General features: G+C 49.2%; 1 long non-coding RNA gene across 1 annotated transcript in view; it reads left to right on the top strand.

Annotated features, from left to right (window-relative positions):
• LOC111819227 (uncharacterized) overlaps positions 1-15,654 on the top strand; it is a 62,149-nt gene extending 46,495 nt beyond the window's left edge. Inside the window, exons 3-4 of the long non-coding RNA XR_002822976.1 lie at positions 9,669-9,804; positions 15,442-15,654. This is a non-coding gene — a long non-coding RNA (uncharacterized LOC111819227). The remainder of the gene's footprint in view (positions 1-9,668; positions 9,805-15,441) is intronic.
• Positions 15,655-16,093: the final 439 nt, after the last annotated feature.

Here is a 16,093-nt window from a genome sequence, read left to right as displayed (position 1 = left end):
GGAGGGGAGTCTTGGACAAAGTGTGGTTTAGGGCAAGTCTCTTATGCTTCTTATTTATACTCTCGGTTGTTTCTTCTTTGGAAATTGTGAATATCTTCTCTAAAAGCATAGTGGAGAGAGCTGACCATGTGGAGAACAAGGGCTGTGGAGCCAAACACACCAGGCTCTTATCCTGGCTCCATCCTACTAGCTGTGTGGCCTTGGGCAAGTCAGTCAGCATCTCTGAGACTCAGTGTCCCCATCTGTAGAGTAGGTACAATAACGTCTAGCTCATAGGTCTGCTGTGGCAAGTATATATGTTTATCTTTTCAACATTCTTCACATGTACAATTCAGTGACATTAGCTATCATATTGTTCAACCATTACCATTATGTGTTCCCAAATGTTCCTATCTATGGGTATTCTTAAAGGCCTGCTGTACAGGAGGCCCTTGGCGTGTGTTGGTTCTCAGGATGGCAGTAACCACAGGTCTGCCCCAGGTACAGTCTCAAATGAGATGGAACTTTTTACCAATGCTGTTTACCGAGATGGAAGTGTACCACTTACCACCTCCCTTCCCACAGCCTGATCCTCACCCCAAATCTCTCCCACCAGGGGAGGCTTCCTGGGGAGCACGAGGAAGGACCTATACAGACCTCAAGATACGTTACAGCTCCTCCATATGTCTACTGGTTGAATGAGGCAGTTAGAGACATTCAGCTCATCTGTAAGTGGAGACTGTGCCTCACTAGGGGTGGAAGAACTGGAGGGATGGTACACAGACCCCTAACCCAGAGCCTGGCACAACGTAGATATAGAGCTGCTGGTGGTGGTGAAGAATTGGGCCTGCTGGCACATCTGAGAAGGTACCCACACCTCTCGATTAGAACAGTGACTATTAACTCGTTGGTCTCCCAGTAGGTTGTATCCATTAATTGCTTCCAACTCTGCCCTCTGGACAATAGGTCAAATCGCTTGTCTACATGACTGCCTTTACACATGTGAGGATCATTCTTAGAATCCCATTGACCCCCAACCTCACCAGGGTGTCTTCTCCAAGCAAGATTTTTGGTTGCAAGTGGCAGACATCCAGCCCAATCTAATATAAGGCAAAAAATGAGTGTGTTAGCTTGCATTACAGAAAAGCAAAGAACAGTTTCTAGCTTTGAATCTAGAAGCTCAAATGGCATGAGAGACGGCTGTGGGAGGCCCAATTTTATGTCTTCTCCCAGCTTCCAAATAGAAAATTTCCCTGAAGGGTCATGTTTTCGGCCCACTCCCTTTCATTGGGTCCATGAGACCCTGTGACTGTGTTAGCCCAATCTGAATCATGTGGCCAAACCCCCCCTCGTGGCCAAGGAGGGCTAAGCTCCCTGACCCACAGGGAATGGAAGGGGAGAGGCCCAGGGAAGAGATGCTAGAGCTGCATAGGCAAGTGTACTGCACCCCAGGAGGTTGCAGACGTTCCTGCTATTCAGTTTCCTCATTTGAAAGATAAGGACACCAGTGACCTCAGTGGTGCTGTGTGAATCAAATGCATTCATGCACAAATGTGTGACCGAGGTACTGCTTCATGAAAGTGAGTTCCCTCCTGATGCCCCCGTGTGACAGAGCTGTGGGGCCAGTTACCCTGGGTGCTCTGTTCCGGACACAGCCATCTGCTGATGATGCTGTGCCGTGGAGTACAGGTGAAAGACCAGAGCCCTGCCCTCTGGAGTCTCCAAGTCCTGCAAGGAGACAGACGAGCAAACATGTCAACCTTCAGTGTTCTTTAAGCTGTCACTGGAGCCCGAGGAGGTCCCTGCCATATGAGTGGGGGGCGCGAGGCCAGAGAGAAGGAAGGTGAGCAGAGGGCAGGAGATCCTGGGCGCCCACAGGTTTCTTGGTGTGTTGCCTGTGGCATAGCAGAGCCCCAAACAGTGGGTTTGGAGTAAGACTTAGCCCTGAGCCCTGGCCCTGCTTATCACCCTGTGAACTCCAGCAAGCTGTTGAGTCACTCTGAGCTATTGTGTCTTCATTTGTAAGACAAGGTTAATTATAGTTCCCACTTCCTAGGATTCTCCTGAGAATTAAATAATTGAGATAATGCTTAGCACAGGGTCCACTGAATTGTAGTCACTCAATAAATGTGTTTTAAAAACTGGCTTGGTGTTTTAGAAATCTGTGGCCTGCTTTATGCTCTAGAAAAATCATTGATCTCAGTGTAGAGGATGGGCTGGAGGTAAGGAGAACAGTTTGAGGCTGTTGCCATGAGGATGGAGACAAAGGGATAGAACAGAGGGTGTTCTGGAGATAAAGCTTGGAGACGGCATCTGTGTGGGTGAAATGGCAGTGAGTGTGATGCAGGGGCCCCAGCCTGGCCAGCCCATGTTGATGCTGTTGGCTATGTAGGAAGTGCAGGAAGAGGAGCAGCACTGCCCAGGGTCTGTGGATGGCCGACTGGAGCTGACACAGGTCTGAAACCTGGTGTGAGTGTGATCCGATGCCCATGATAGCGGGGTGCTGGAGAAAGAAAGGCCCAGGCGGAGCTTCAGGAGCAATGTGATGGCGAAGAGAAAGGACAAAGGGCTGTGTTTGAGAGAGGAGTCAGAGTCAGAAATGGTTTGAGTTTTAAATACTTTTAGACTCTTTGGAGGCATAAGCCTGTTTTTAATGAAGAAGGGGGAATTGTGAAGGAAGGTACAGGGGAAAGAGGCAGGAGAGACTAGCTTCAGGTGGCAGGAGGGTGAGACCCAAATCACTGCTGGAGGGGTACTCTCACACCTAGGAAAGACCTCTCCCTCTAGATAGGAGGACAGGATGTATATGCAGGTTGAAGCTGGGCCAGAGATGCCAAGATGAAGGTGTGCTCTGGAGGAGGCACAGGGAAGCAGACCCCAAGGCTGTGCAGGGAGTGGTGTAGTAGGAAGCTGTGGGCTCTGGCCATGGGGGAACAGAGGACTGTCTGGAGGAGGAAGCTGGACCCTGGAAGGCCTGAGCTCTATAGGGGACTGAGTGGAAAGATCACTGTGGCCTGGGACCACCAGGGGAGGAACAGACAGGGCAACTTGGCCTTCACAAACCTGATAACAAACTTGAGGTCCAAGAGGCCCTGGTGAAGGTTTTGAATCTGGAAAGTAGATAGGCCTCTGGTGGCTGCTGGAGAGTGGTGGATTTGGAGGCAGGAAGAGTGGTCAGTAGCACCTGGAGTCATCCAGGTGAGAGGTCAGTTGGGAGCAGTGGGTGGAGAGAGAAGGTGAGTTTTTGAGATGTTAGATTGGAGAGGGGCAGGGGGCTCCTTAGAAGGAAAGACGGCAACACCGAGAATGACTCTAGGTTTCCAATTTGGAGACTGGGGGATTTACCAAATGAGGAGACTTGGGAGGAGAAACAGTCCTGGGTGATGGATGGTGACTTCCGCCGAGGAAATGGTCTGTATATCTGTGGGATGTGCAGATGGAAGAATCCTGAGGCTGTTAGCTATGTGGGCCTTGAGGTCCAAGGGTGAGTTGTTGGGATGAACCTGGGACTGAGGGGAGGAGGAAGTTTAGGAATTGGCAAGAGAGTGACTGATGATACAGCTCAAGGGATCCACCTCACAAAGGACAAGAAGTGAGGGGCCTTTGTACTCAAAGAGAGGGGGTTGGGGCTGGGGCCTTCAGGGGCAGGAGGATGGGGCACAGGCCAAGACTATGGTGGGGGAAAGACTCGAAGGTCCCAGAGGTGAGAGAGCACCCAGTGTGGAGGGCGATGGGGAGACAACGAGTGCCACACCCTGCAGTGCAGCTGCCATCTCACCCATCCCCACATACTGTCCCCATCTTATAGACAGGAGCAGAGAGGCAGCAAGCTTGAAAGCAGCCCAAATTATTCAAACCCAGCTCTTCACTACTCTCCTGTACTGCCTGATAGTGTATGCTGCTGGTTGGAATGAGGCAGGAGAGTTGTGTGGTGGTTAATACTTTCCTTTTTTCCAAATATTCTTTACCATTTCTCTTACCATAAGAACAAAGATACTGTTATTTAAAAAAGAAAAAGAAAAAGAAAACCAAACTCGTTGCCGCTGAGTCAATTCAGACTCATGGTGATCCCGTGAGTTTCAGAGTAGAACTGCTCCATAGGTTTTCAATGGCTATAATCTTTTTGGAAGTAGATCACTGGCCTTTCTTCTGCGGTGTCACTAGGTGGATTCGAACTGCCAGCCTTTCAGTTAGTAGTCAGGTGCAAACCATTTGCACCACCCAGAATCTGGTCTAGGAGAAGTATTTGGGGGAAGGGAGCGAGTGATAATTAATTGTCCAGAATACATCACAGTGCTGATAACGTTGGGGCTCAATGCAGTTACATTTTCTGAGGTCTTTCTTCCCAGATGTTTTCTTTCAGTGACATTTTGGCATCTGGATATACTGGAGGAGTCTAGTCTGTCTCTATGTGATTGGTGCCTATTGTCTGAGTGGAAGGAGTGGGGTTTGAAGTCAGGTGCATCTCTGACACGTGCTAACTAACTGTGCGGCGTGCTAACTAACTGTGTGATGTGCTAACTAACTGTGTGACCTGGTCTGTAATAACTTTGCCCACCTTGTGAAGTTGCCAGGGAAACGCAGGACAAGGGCCCTCCGTGCAGACACAGTGTGACTGCTAGCACCACTGTGATCAGAGGCGGTGCTAACTATGTCGACCAATGGCGGCCGGCAACTCCAGCCTTCCCGCAAGCACACCTTCTTTCCTCAAACCCCCCACCTGGCTTCCTCAGTTTCCCACAAGCTTCTGTAGGTGATGTTACCTTTCCCACTGTACAGATGAGGAAAAGGAGGCCCACTGAGGTGAAATGACTTCCTTAGTGTTGCAGTTAAGACCTAAGAGATGAGAAACCCTCACGTGGCCTCGTGTGGTGTTGACTCCTCAAAGCCACATAGACCACTAGATCTTAACCCACAAAGAACATACTTGTCCTCAGATAGGAGTACAGGACTTACTCAGTCTTGCAAAGTTCAAAGCATGCTGTGGATACATTTATTTGTGTATTTGAAGAGCAGCTATTCACAAGACTGAATGTTTCTAAAAAGTCTGAGCTGTTTTGTATATGTTATAAAACAGGATGGCAGTGGACTAGGCTGGAAGTGGCTGTGTTTGGATAGAATGCACCTTTTGAGAGCTGTGAGCTCCCTGTCTTTGCCCCTTCAGAGCCTTTTTGTAGACAAAGTGGATGAGATTTCTTCCAATTGACATTTGCCTACCATTCAGTCTCCTTATATTGTCCTGATCAATTCCAGAGGAGAGAGGACTTTTCTGGTCCCAGGGGTGATATTGGTGTGGTGGGGATAGATTTCTCCACGCCCCGGTTTTTCCTGAACTTGGAGTCCACTGACTGTTCTGTGAGGCTTGTCCTCAAAATTCACAGGGGCCTGAAAAGGGGGAGAAGCTGGTAAGGAGGGGACCAAGCCCCGTTTGGCCATGGGAAAAGGAGCAAGTTCTCAAGCACCACTGCTGCTCATTTACAACCCTGCAAAATAATTATCAGTCTCTTTTGTACGGCCAGAGAAAGTGAGGTTCAAAGAGGTCAGGTATCTTGCTCCAAGATGATGTGGCTGGCAGGGACTTGAACCCAGGTCTCTTGGACTCCACAGGTCTTGTCCCAGGATCCCTCTTTTCCACTTAGATCAGTGAGCCCCACACAGAGTTACAGCTCTAGAACTCTGCCTTTACTGAAACCTGGAATTCCCCCTGAGCCATTCATTCCCATAGCAGGTATTTGTTGAGTGCCCAGTAGCTCCTGGGGCGCGACGCAAACCAGCCATCATGGAGGTCATCACATGAGGGAAGGGGAAGATACTGCTTGAAGTCAGTGTGAAAAAAGGGGATGACAGAATTTATGCCCTAGGGGAGCATATAACCTGGGGGACAGCATAGTGTAAGAAAGAGCAGAAGGGAAGAGGCTGGTAGGAAAGGTCAGCAATGGAGGTGGCAGAGGTGCAGGAGCCAGAGAAGGGCCATGAGGAGGTGAGAATCACAGTAGCCAAGCCGAAGGCCTCACTGCTGGCTCTCCCTCAGAGTTAGCCCTGCCAGAGCCAGGTGGGAAATGTGAAAGGAAAACTTAGCCTGCCTTCCTGGAATGGGAAACCAGAGATTAAAACAAAGAGGGAAGAGAGTTGGAATGAGGCAGGAAGCAAAGATCCAGCCTATGACTTAGAGCTGTTCCAAAAGAAAAAAGTCAGAACAGTGGAACGGAAGCAGTAAGCCTAGCCATAAAGAGAGCTTGCTTGAGATGCAGTGCTGATCAGAAAGCCTGGCTGTCCTCCAAGAAAAATCAGTTTTCAAAGGCTCACAATTAGATGTATCCACATCAAAAAGTTTTAAAATATAGAGATATTCTACAGGCATTTAGGGTGAAAAATCAGGGTATCACTCCACCCCAATCTATCGTTCTTGCCTCAGATGACTTTCTGCAACTCCAAACAAGACAATGAAGAAGAATCTCCTGAGTCTTGAGAGGAAAAGGTTGAATCTAAGGAGCCAATCTGTGTTTCATGTCTGAAGGCAAGGGAAAGACAATTCTCCAATAGGTTAATGCTGAGAAAATACCCCTCATGTATCCTCAAGAAATTCCTCTAAGACTTAGTCCTTCCAGTATAGAACACAATCAAAATTTGGATCTTGCAAAAGGACTTACAAGTCACCATCCTCGGGAGTCTAGTGGAATCACATGTTGTCATGGGCAGAGCCAGGCGTACTAGCCACCCTCAGCACTTCCCTTCTGCTTCTCTCCTCTCCAGGAAGGGGGAAGCTGTTTCTCCTGTCACATCCTTTACCTTAAGATTCATAGCCTATTACCAGAGCCGCACAGCACACACATACAGTCCCGCCTCCTCTCTTCATTACCTTATAAAACATCAAGTTTGTTCAAACCCTGGGGCATGAATCTTACTGGTTTTAGCCAAACATGGTCATTTCACTCCCTTTGTTAGTGATCGAGGGGTGAACGAATGACCAAGTTCTGGCAATGAGAAAAGAGACAACCTATTGGAGAGTGAAGTTTTCGGGAAGGATTTTTCTGTCTGATAAAATGTGCCAGCACAGAGGCCTGCTCCTTCTTGAGGCCTTGGGCATGAGGGGCTGTGTTTGAAGCTGCCATGGGTGACCAGGAGACAATAAACCTGAGGATGAGAAACCAACACACAGATGCTACAGGGGAAGACAGAAGGAGCCTGGGCCCTGGATGACGTCGGCGAACGGGTACAACTATACTACAGGTACCCGTCTCTAGACTTCTTCTAAGTGAGGTCACTAGATGCTACGTATTTTACTTCCTAAGCCACAGAGTGCTCTGTTGCTTGATGTTCTCAGCTGATGAATTTTGTTTGCCTGAAGATGTCTTAAAATTATAACTGGTCTTTGTCTGTCCCATCATCTACTCCATGGCTACATTTTTTTAAATGTTCAAGATGCTGGATCAGGAGAATAGTTAAACTACAATTCTCCCTCTCCCACCCCCTAAAAAGGCAGAGCTGGGTTTAAACCTAGGTCTGTCTGACTGAAGCAAAGCTGCATATAGTAATGATTTTCTTCATTACTTGAGGAATGATTTTTAAAAGCATTTTAAAATGCATATTGGATGCCCTAAGCCCTGAGTGTATCTAATTATGAAAGACTAGTAGCAGGTATCCATGTGATTCCATTTACAGCTGTGAAGGTCCTGTGTTAACTTGTCCTAAAAACCATTTCAGAAAAGCATATCAGTAGAAATGATGTGATCAAAGCCATATAAATGGTATGTCCTGGCTCCATCGCTTACTAGCTTACTAGCTGTGCAACCTGGGACCAGTTGCTTAACTTGTTTGTACCTCAGTTTCCTCATTTGTACAACTGAAACCAAAACCAAACCAGTTGCCATCAAGCTGATTCATACTCATGGTGACCCCATGGGTTTTAAAGTAGAACTCTGCTCCATAGGATTTTCAAGGCTGTGACCTTTCAGAAGTAGATCACTAGGCCTTTCTCCCCAAGTGCCTCTGAGTGGGTTCAAACCACCAACCCTTCTGTTAAGCACTTAGCCATTTGTGCCACCGAGGGACTCTTCATTTGTTCAAAGGGGATGATAAATAACAGCATCTACGGCACCCAGCTGTTAAGAGTAGATGAATGAGTATATAAGCACAGAGAGTACAGTCAACATTGTAGTGTGAAGAGTTAAATGAGTATGTGTGTAAGTGAGTGGGTGTGTGTGTGTGTGTGTGGGAGGGGTATGTGATTGGGGCAGGGGCGTGGAGGATGGGAAGAGGAACCCCGAAGAAGGCAAACCAATCAGAGATTACCCCAGGAGAGGGCTGGCTTTAACCTAAGCTACAATGTTTCACTTTTCTTGTTGCTTATTTGTTTTTGTTTCACTTTTTTTTTATTGTACTTTAAATGAAGGTTTACAGAACAAATAGTTTCTCATTAAACAGTTAGTACACATATTGTTTTATGACAATGTCAGCACTGTCCCTTCTCGACCTTGGGTTCCCCTCCTGCCTTCTAGTCCTTGTCCCTGGACTGTTGTGCCCCATTAGTCTCGTTTTGTTTCAGGGGGCTGCCTAATCTTTGGCTGAAGGGTGAACCTCAGGAGTGACTTCATTACTGAGCTAAAAGGGTGGCCGGGGGCCATACTCTCAGGGTTTCTCCAGTCTGTCAGGCCAGTAAGTCTGGTCTTTTCTTGTGAGTTAGAATTTTGTTCTACATTTTTCTCCAGCTCTGTCCGGGACCTTCTATTGTGATCCCTGTCAGAGCAGTCAGTGGTGGTAGCCAGGCACCGTCTAGTTGTACTGGACTCAGTCTGGTGGAGGCCGTGGTAGTTGTGGTCCATTAGTCCTTTGGACTAATCTTTCCCGTGTATTTTGTTTTCTTCATTCTCCCTTTCTCCTGAAGGGGGGAGACCAGTGGGGTATCTTAGATGGCTGCTCACAGGCTTTCAATTGTTTCACATTTTTAAAAAGAGAACATATTCCCTTTTTTTGTGGGTTCTAAAACTACTTCGATAAAAGAAGAAAGAAAAAATAGTAAAGTACCCCAGAATATTGCAGTGATTGTCTCTGAGAGGTGGGATTCTGAAAAGTTTTTTATTTCTTTTTCAGACATTTCTGTAGTTTTCAAATTTTCCTCATTGCATGTGTATTAGCTTTAAAATAGGGGGGAAAATGTATCGAAAGGTAGATATACTCTTGTATAAACTATGTGGTCACAGGCACATGTGAATGACATGCACAGAGGTTTTGGGAGGAGCTCGGCAAGCACAGCCCTAGGCAGGCAACCCAGGGTGGGTGGCTTGGTCCTCCTGGGGCTCAGAGGGTCTGGAGTTGTTGATACTGAGTCCCCAAACCCAGCAGGCCAGCCTTCACCCAGGCAGAGTCCTGCCCACAGCCCGGGCCGCTCACCCGCCTGCTGGCATGGGAGCTAGGCAGCAGCATGAAACCTCTGTATCCCCTTCCTTTCCTGTCTAGAACCTGTCCTCTCTGAGGGCTAAATGGACACTGGTGGTCGCCGTGCTTAGCGCAACATCTGACATCGCAACACACGAGGGGGTTATCTTCTTCCAATGCCATTCCTCTCTCACCGAAATTCAGACGGGGGAAAGGCATGCAGGGGCTCTAAGTGGCCCAGTGTGTAGCCCAGAGCTGTGGTCAGCTGCCACTAGATTGCGCCCTCAAGGTTGTCTGCCCCCGTCTTTCCGCAGGCCCCGGCGGGCAGAACCTGTGTGCTCAGGGCTGCAGGCCCAGATCCTCCAGTGCTACCGCCAGAACCTGCAGGAGGTGCTCCTGTGCTCTGACCTGGTCAAGGCCTACCAGCGCTGCGTCAGCGCCGCCCACAAGGTAAGGTCTGGCCGCCCTCCCTAGGACTTCCTGGGGATGCGGGGAGGCTCAGAGATCCAGCTGCCCTGCCCTTTTCTGTCAAATCAGCACTCCAACCCGGAGGTGTCCGACTTTTACACGGTGAGAGTTCTTATGTCCCGGGCCTCCTCAGACTCCCTGGTTCACATGTTCTGTCTGACGTTCCCATGAGGGCATGTGTACAGCTGGGGTAGGAAAAGGGAGCCCCTGGAGAGCTTAACCTAACTTGGTAGGGGCACCACCTTCAAGGGTCCACCTACCAGTTGAGGACATAAGTGTGTCTGCCGACTGAGGTATACTGGGGTACACAGTGGAGGGGGGCCTGGATTCCAGGGTAGGGGTGTTCTGGAAAGGGAGACGGCAGCCCAGTGAGGTGGAGGAGAGCATTCCGGTTGGAGGAGGCAGAGAGGTGGGAGCATGTGGCCCATCAGGTAGGGTAAGGGACCCTGCCTGTGTCCCCTGCCCCTTCTAGCCCCTCTGTGAACCACATGGCATGCCAAGGGACCACCCATCACACTGCTATCTCTGCTGCCCAGAGCCTGCCTTTGGGGACACAACCAGGAGGAGTGAAGTATGTCCCTTAACAGCCAGGCAGACCAGTTGCAGCTCAGCCCTAGATGATAGCCAAAGGCTCTGCCTCCCTCCCAGAAAATGAAGCCTGGACTGCAGCAGAGGCCTCATCACCCATCCTGGAGCACAGAGCACTGTTTGACTGATTCCAAGTTTAACATGAAGACGTTGCCAGTGGTTCCTAAAGAATTCTCCACAGATGAGGCTGGGGAAATGGTCACGTCCAGCAAGTGGCAGCTTCTTCAATGCCGTCCATAGTGTTTGCCGAGGCTTTTGTCTTCTACTTGTTATAGATTGAATTGTCTCCAAAAAATATGTGTTGTAAATGCTAACTCTATACCTGTGGTTATAATCCCATTTGGGAATGGCATGGCTTTGTTATGTTAATGAGGCAGGATTAGTATCTTGAGTCAATCTCTTTTGAGATATAAAAGAGATTAAACAAGCGAGCAGAAGAGAGATGGAGTAAGATAGATGCCAAGACACGTGGAGATCTCCAAGGAACCAGGAAGCAGAGGCTGAAGAGACAAGGACATTTCTCCAGAGCTGACACAGACAGCAAGCCTTCCCCGAGAGCCGGTACCCTGAATTTGGACTTTTAGCCTCCTAAAATGTGAGAAAGTAAATTTCTGTTTGTTAAAGCCACTCACTTGGGGTATTTCTGTTATACCAGCCCTAGATAACTAAGAATTCGGTACCAAGAAGGGGAAGTGCTGCTGTAACAGATACCTAAAAATGTAGAAGTGGTTTTGGAATGGGGTAATGGGTACAAGCTGGAAGAGTTTTAAGGTGCCTGATAGTAAAAGCCTAGATTGCCTTGAGGAGACCGTTGGTAGAGTTATGGATGTCAGAGTAATTCTGGTGAGGGCTCAGAAGGAAGTGAGGAGGGCTGTAGAGAAAGTCTCTGGCATCTTAGAGAGTACGTATGGCACCAGCAAAAGAATGTTGCTAGAAAAGTGGACATTAAATGTGCTTCTAGTGAGGCTTTAAAAGAAAATGATGAACATGTGATTGAACAGTGGAGGAAGGGCAGTGCTTTTTATGCAGTGGCAAAGAACTTGTCTGAATTATGTTCATATGTTTGGTGGAAGGTAAAACTTACAATTGATGAACTTGGATATCTGTCTGATGAGATTTCTAAGCAAGATCTTAAAGGAGCTGCATGGTTTTTTCTGGCTGCTTATAGTAAAATGTGAGAGGAAAGAGACGGACTTAAAAATGAACTGTGCAAAATGAAAACAAAACTTAAAGATTTGGAAAAATCTGTTGTACGAACTAAGGATACATGTCCCAGAATTTTCACTAAGGACATGGCTACCCAATCTTTTGTTAAAGAGATAAAGCCTGTGACTGATGGATCTAACCAACTACCACAGCAGAAAACCTATCAGCTTAGACTGAAGGGGACAGAGAAAGAATGAAAGGAAAGAACAGTGTCTGCCTCTTGGAATTCTACAGGCAGAAAACAGGCCAAAGGAGCTACATCTTTTGTCCTCCAAGAAAAGAAAAGGACCATCCCTGGAGCAGCTCAGAGATCAGGAGAACTGTTGGAAGGAGCACGGGAAGCAGGGCCTTCTTGGTTTCAAAGGATGGGGCTACAGAATCATGGATCTCAAAGGGTGGGGCCACAGCCTCCTAGGTTTCTGTCTTAGGTTCTCTAGAGAAGCAAAACCAGTAAAACATGTAAATATATAGAGAGATTTATATCAAGGAAATGCCTCATGTGGTTGTAGGGGCTGGAATGTCCCAAGTCCGTGGATCAGGATAGAGGCTTCTCCTGATTCACATTGCCACAGGGGCTGGCGAACCCAAAATCTGCAGGTCAGAGAGCAGGACTCTTGCTCACAGGCTGTGAAGATCAACAAATTTCAAGACTGACAGGCAAGACCACAAGGCTTCTCCTGATTCACGTAGCTGCAGGGGCTGGTGAACCCAAGATCGGCAGGTCGGAGAGCAGGGCTCTTGCTCACAGGCTGTGAAGATAGACGAATCCCAAGGTTGGCAAGCAAGACCATAGGTAAGCTGCTAGCTCAAGTCCTAAGAACCAGAAGTCAGACAAACACGAGCCAGCTGCAGGATCCAGAGCAGGCAAAAGCCAGAACGTCCGCTTATATTTGGATGCAAGCCACACGCCCAAGGAAATTCCCTTTCAACTGATTGGCTACTCACAGCAGATCCCATCATGGGAGTGATCGCATATCATGACTCAACAGGGAAGTGATCACAACATTATACAACTGCCAAAACACTGAGAATCATAGCCCAGCCAAGTTGACACAGAATCTTAACCATCATGGTTTCAGAGAGACAGATCTCCACCACCTTGATTCCAGAGTGTGGGGCTGCCATTCATGAATGCCAGGGGTATGGATCCACTGCCCAAAGCTGAGGGGGCAGGGCTTCCATGCCCAAGGGACAGAAGAACAGGGCCAGCTGTGGCCAAAGGGGTGGGGTCACGACTCAGTTGGACTAGGAGAATGGAGCCACCCAAAGCCGAGGGAGCAGAGTTGCTGTCCCAGTGGGCCTACAAGGTGGAGCTGAAGACCAGGACTGAGGGACCTCCACCCAGAATCTAGAGGGCGTGGCTAACACCCAGAATCTGGAGGGCAGGGCCATTGCCCAGATGGTCTCAGAGAACAAAGGATTATTTTCAAGCTTGAGAGCTAATATAAACTGTTCTGCTGGGTTTTGGACTTGTTTGGTGCCCATTATCCCTTCTTTTCCTCCACTTTCTCTCATTTGTAATGGAAATACCTGCCTTGTGCCTGTTCCACCATTGTACTTTGGAAACAGATAACTTGAAATCTAGATTTCACAAGTTCACAGATGAAGAGGAATTTTGCCCCAGGATGGAATGCACCTAAAGTCTCACCCATATTGGTTTAGATGATTCAGAACGTGAGATTTTGGATTTGGAGTTGATTTAAGACTTTTGGGATGATGTGATGGCGTGAATGTGTTTTGCATATGGTAAGGACACGAATTTTGAGAGGGCCAAAGGGTAGAATATTATGAATTGAATTGTGTCCCCTCAAAATAGATGTTCCAAATCATAACCCCTATGCCTGTGGTTTTGACACGGTGGCTGTAACAATGGACTCAAACACAGCAATGATTATGAGGATGGCACAGGACCAGGCACTGTTTCATTCTGTTGTACGTAGGGTCACTATGGGTCGGAACCATCTCAGCCACAACTGACAACAACAACACCACGCCTGTGGTTATAATCCCATTTGGGGCTGGTTTGCCTTTGTTATATTTATGACAGGATTAGTGTAGGGTGTGTCTTGAGCCAATCTCTTTCGAGATATAAAAGCAATTAAACGAGCAAGCAGAAGAGAGATGGGGTAAGATAGATGCCAAGACACATGGCTATCTCCATGGAACCAGGAGGCAGAAGCTGAAGAGATAAGGACCTTCCTCCAGAGCCGCTCCAGAGCCGACAGAGAGAGAAAGCCTTCCCCTAGAGCTGGCGCCCTCAATTTGGACTTCTAGCCTCCTAAACTGTGAAAAAAATAAATTTGTTTGTTAAAGCCACCCACTTGTGGTATTTCTGTGATAGCAACACTAGATAGCTAAGACACTACTTGTTGGCAAGGTTCTGGTTGATACAGCGGTCCTTTCCCTTCCCAGGTACATGAGTAAATCCACATCCCTGGCATATCACACTCCTAACTGTTACTGGAGGGAGGCCTGGGGTCCTGCAGGCCCAGGTTTCCCCAGCCCTCTCCAGCTCTGTACTCTGCCCTCCCTCTCTCTGTCCAGTCCTACGCATCCATGGCACTTGTCAGCCCCCCAGTACCACCCCCGCCCCAGCAGAGTATATCTTTAACAAACACATCTTACCAATATATCTTCATTGCACCGAGGCAAAAATGTGATTACGGAGGAAGACAGATTGCATTAAACTTCAGTATGTTCCCTGTAGCTCCATCAAGCCTGAGTGAGGCTCTGGGCCACTGCCAGGCCTGGCTCACTCTTCTGGCCCCCAGCCCCTGACATTATAAAAGAGTGAGTTGGAGACTGAGCAGCTGGCGGCAGAGACCAGCACCGCGCCCACTGTGCTGAGTCCGCAGCATTTGGGGATGGCATGTTCAACTTGACTCCTGCAGGGCCTTGGCTCAGACACTCGGATGGCACCCCCTGTGCACCTCGCAGCAAACACCGGAGGACACTCCCGCAGCCTCACCCTGCCTCCACCTCAGAAGGCTCCTGGTGGAAGCTGGGAATGGAGAATTAAAGGATCCCTGATAGCAGTTTGCTTCTAGATGTAGCCAGGTGGCAGGAAATCTTGTCTGTAGGAGCCAGGGGTTTGGTGACCAGCATAGAGGCCCCACTAGCCAGGAAGCTGGGGTGGGAGGCAGCGCCACGCCCCTCCGAGGCTCTTGCAGTCTGGCTCTCCACGTTCCTGCACGAGCTCCAACTCCCGTGTGGTGCCTCCCATGCTCAGAGACACGCGCCTGTGCAGACTTGGACATCCTCCTGGTGACCGGGGATGCAGCTTCCACAGACTTCTAACAACAGGGGCCCAATTCGTGTGGCTCTCACATACAGAGCGCTCTCTGAGCTGTTAAGGGGACAGAGGGGGCGCTGTAGGGGCTGGGCAGAGGCCAGTGCTCTATACGGGGTGTGTGGCAGCCACCGCCTGCAGGGGCAGGCAGGCACGGGGTGGGGGGGTGGCGGTGCTGGCTGTACCCCTACTGGTCTTCTCAGCCAGCCCCAGGGAAGTTAGGTGAATGGAGGGTTTTACATTAGCTAGTGCCAACTAATGATGCATTCTTCGAGGGCCTGCTCTCAGGGCACAGAGGTTAAGAGACACAGTCCCAGGTCTCAAGGACCCACAGGCTGGTGAGGAGGGAGGTTGACATGTAAACATTTACATTTCAATGTTGCTGTTGCTGTAGTGGAGCAATTTGCAGGGAGCCCTGATAGTGTGGGGCGCTAAGTCAGCCTCAGCGACGACAGTGTTGGAGCTGAGACCGGGGGCTATGGGGTTTCCAGGCAGAAGTGGACCGTGACTGAACTCTGACCTGTTCTCCTTTGTAGGGGTGAGGAGCAGCTGTCCTTCCTGGCCTGGCAGTGACTGAGCCCTGAAGAAGAGACTGAATATGGGACCACAGACCCTGGGGCCACAGCCATCACCCCTAGCCATGTCTGTGGGCTTAAGAACAGATGTGAGCTACTGTCTGAAACAAATAAAGCAGACATCTCTGTGTTCAGTCATTCCCTCAGCTGGCAGCAATGACCAACGCCTGCTTGGTGTCCAGCCCCATGTCGGGCAGCGTCGAGGCAGTGATAAGTAAGATAGGGCTGATTCCTTCAGAGCGCCCAGCCTGGCCAGGGGGATGGGCCTGGGAACCCTTAACTGCCACACCAGCAAAAAAAAAAAGAAAAAAAAAAACCCAGAAGCAAGTATAAGATGGCAGGAGGGGAAGTAAATCCTTTCTAGGAATGGGGCAGGAGGAGAACAGGCAGGCCTGCTGAATGCGGCTGGGTCTGCGCTCAGGGGCAAAACCCAGAGGAGGCTTGCTGGGCAGGCCAGGCCAGGCACTGGGGCTGAGGGAATCCCAGCTGTGGGGCAGTGGGGTTCTGCCAGGGTGGCCAGGAGCCAGCTTGGCGCCCTTGAAGAACAGTGTGGGCGAGGTGCAGGAGATGAGGCTGCAGGGGACCGAGCATGGGGGGCTGGATGCCAGGGAGA

This window comes from Trichechus manatus, unplaced genomic scaffold (genome assembly GCF_000243295.1).
Source record: "Trichechus manatus latirostris isolate Lorelei unplaced genomic scaffold, TriManLat1.0 scaffold00001, whole genome shotgun sequence".
NCBI classification, from domain to species: domain Eukaryota; kingdom Metazoa; phylum Chordata; class Mammalia; order Sirenia; family Trichechidae; genus Trichechus; species Trichechus manatus.
This window is presented reverse-complemented; position numbering and strand designations above follow the sequence as displayed.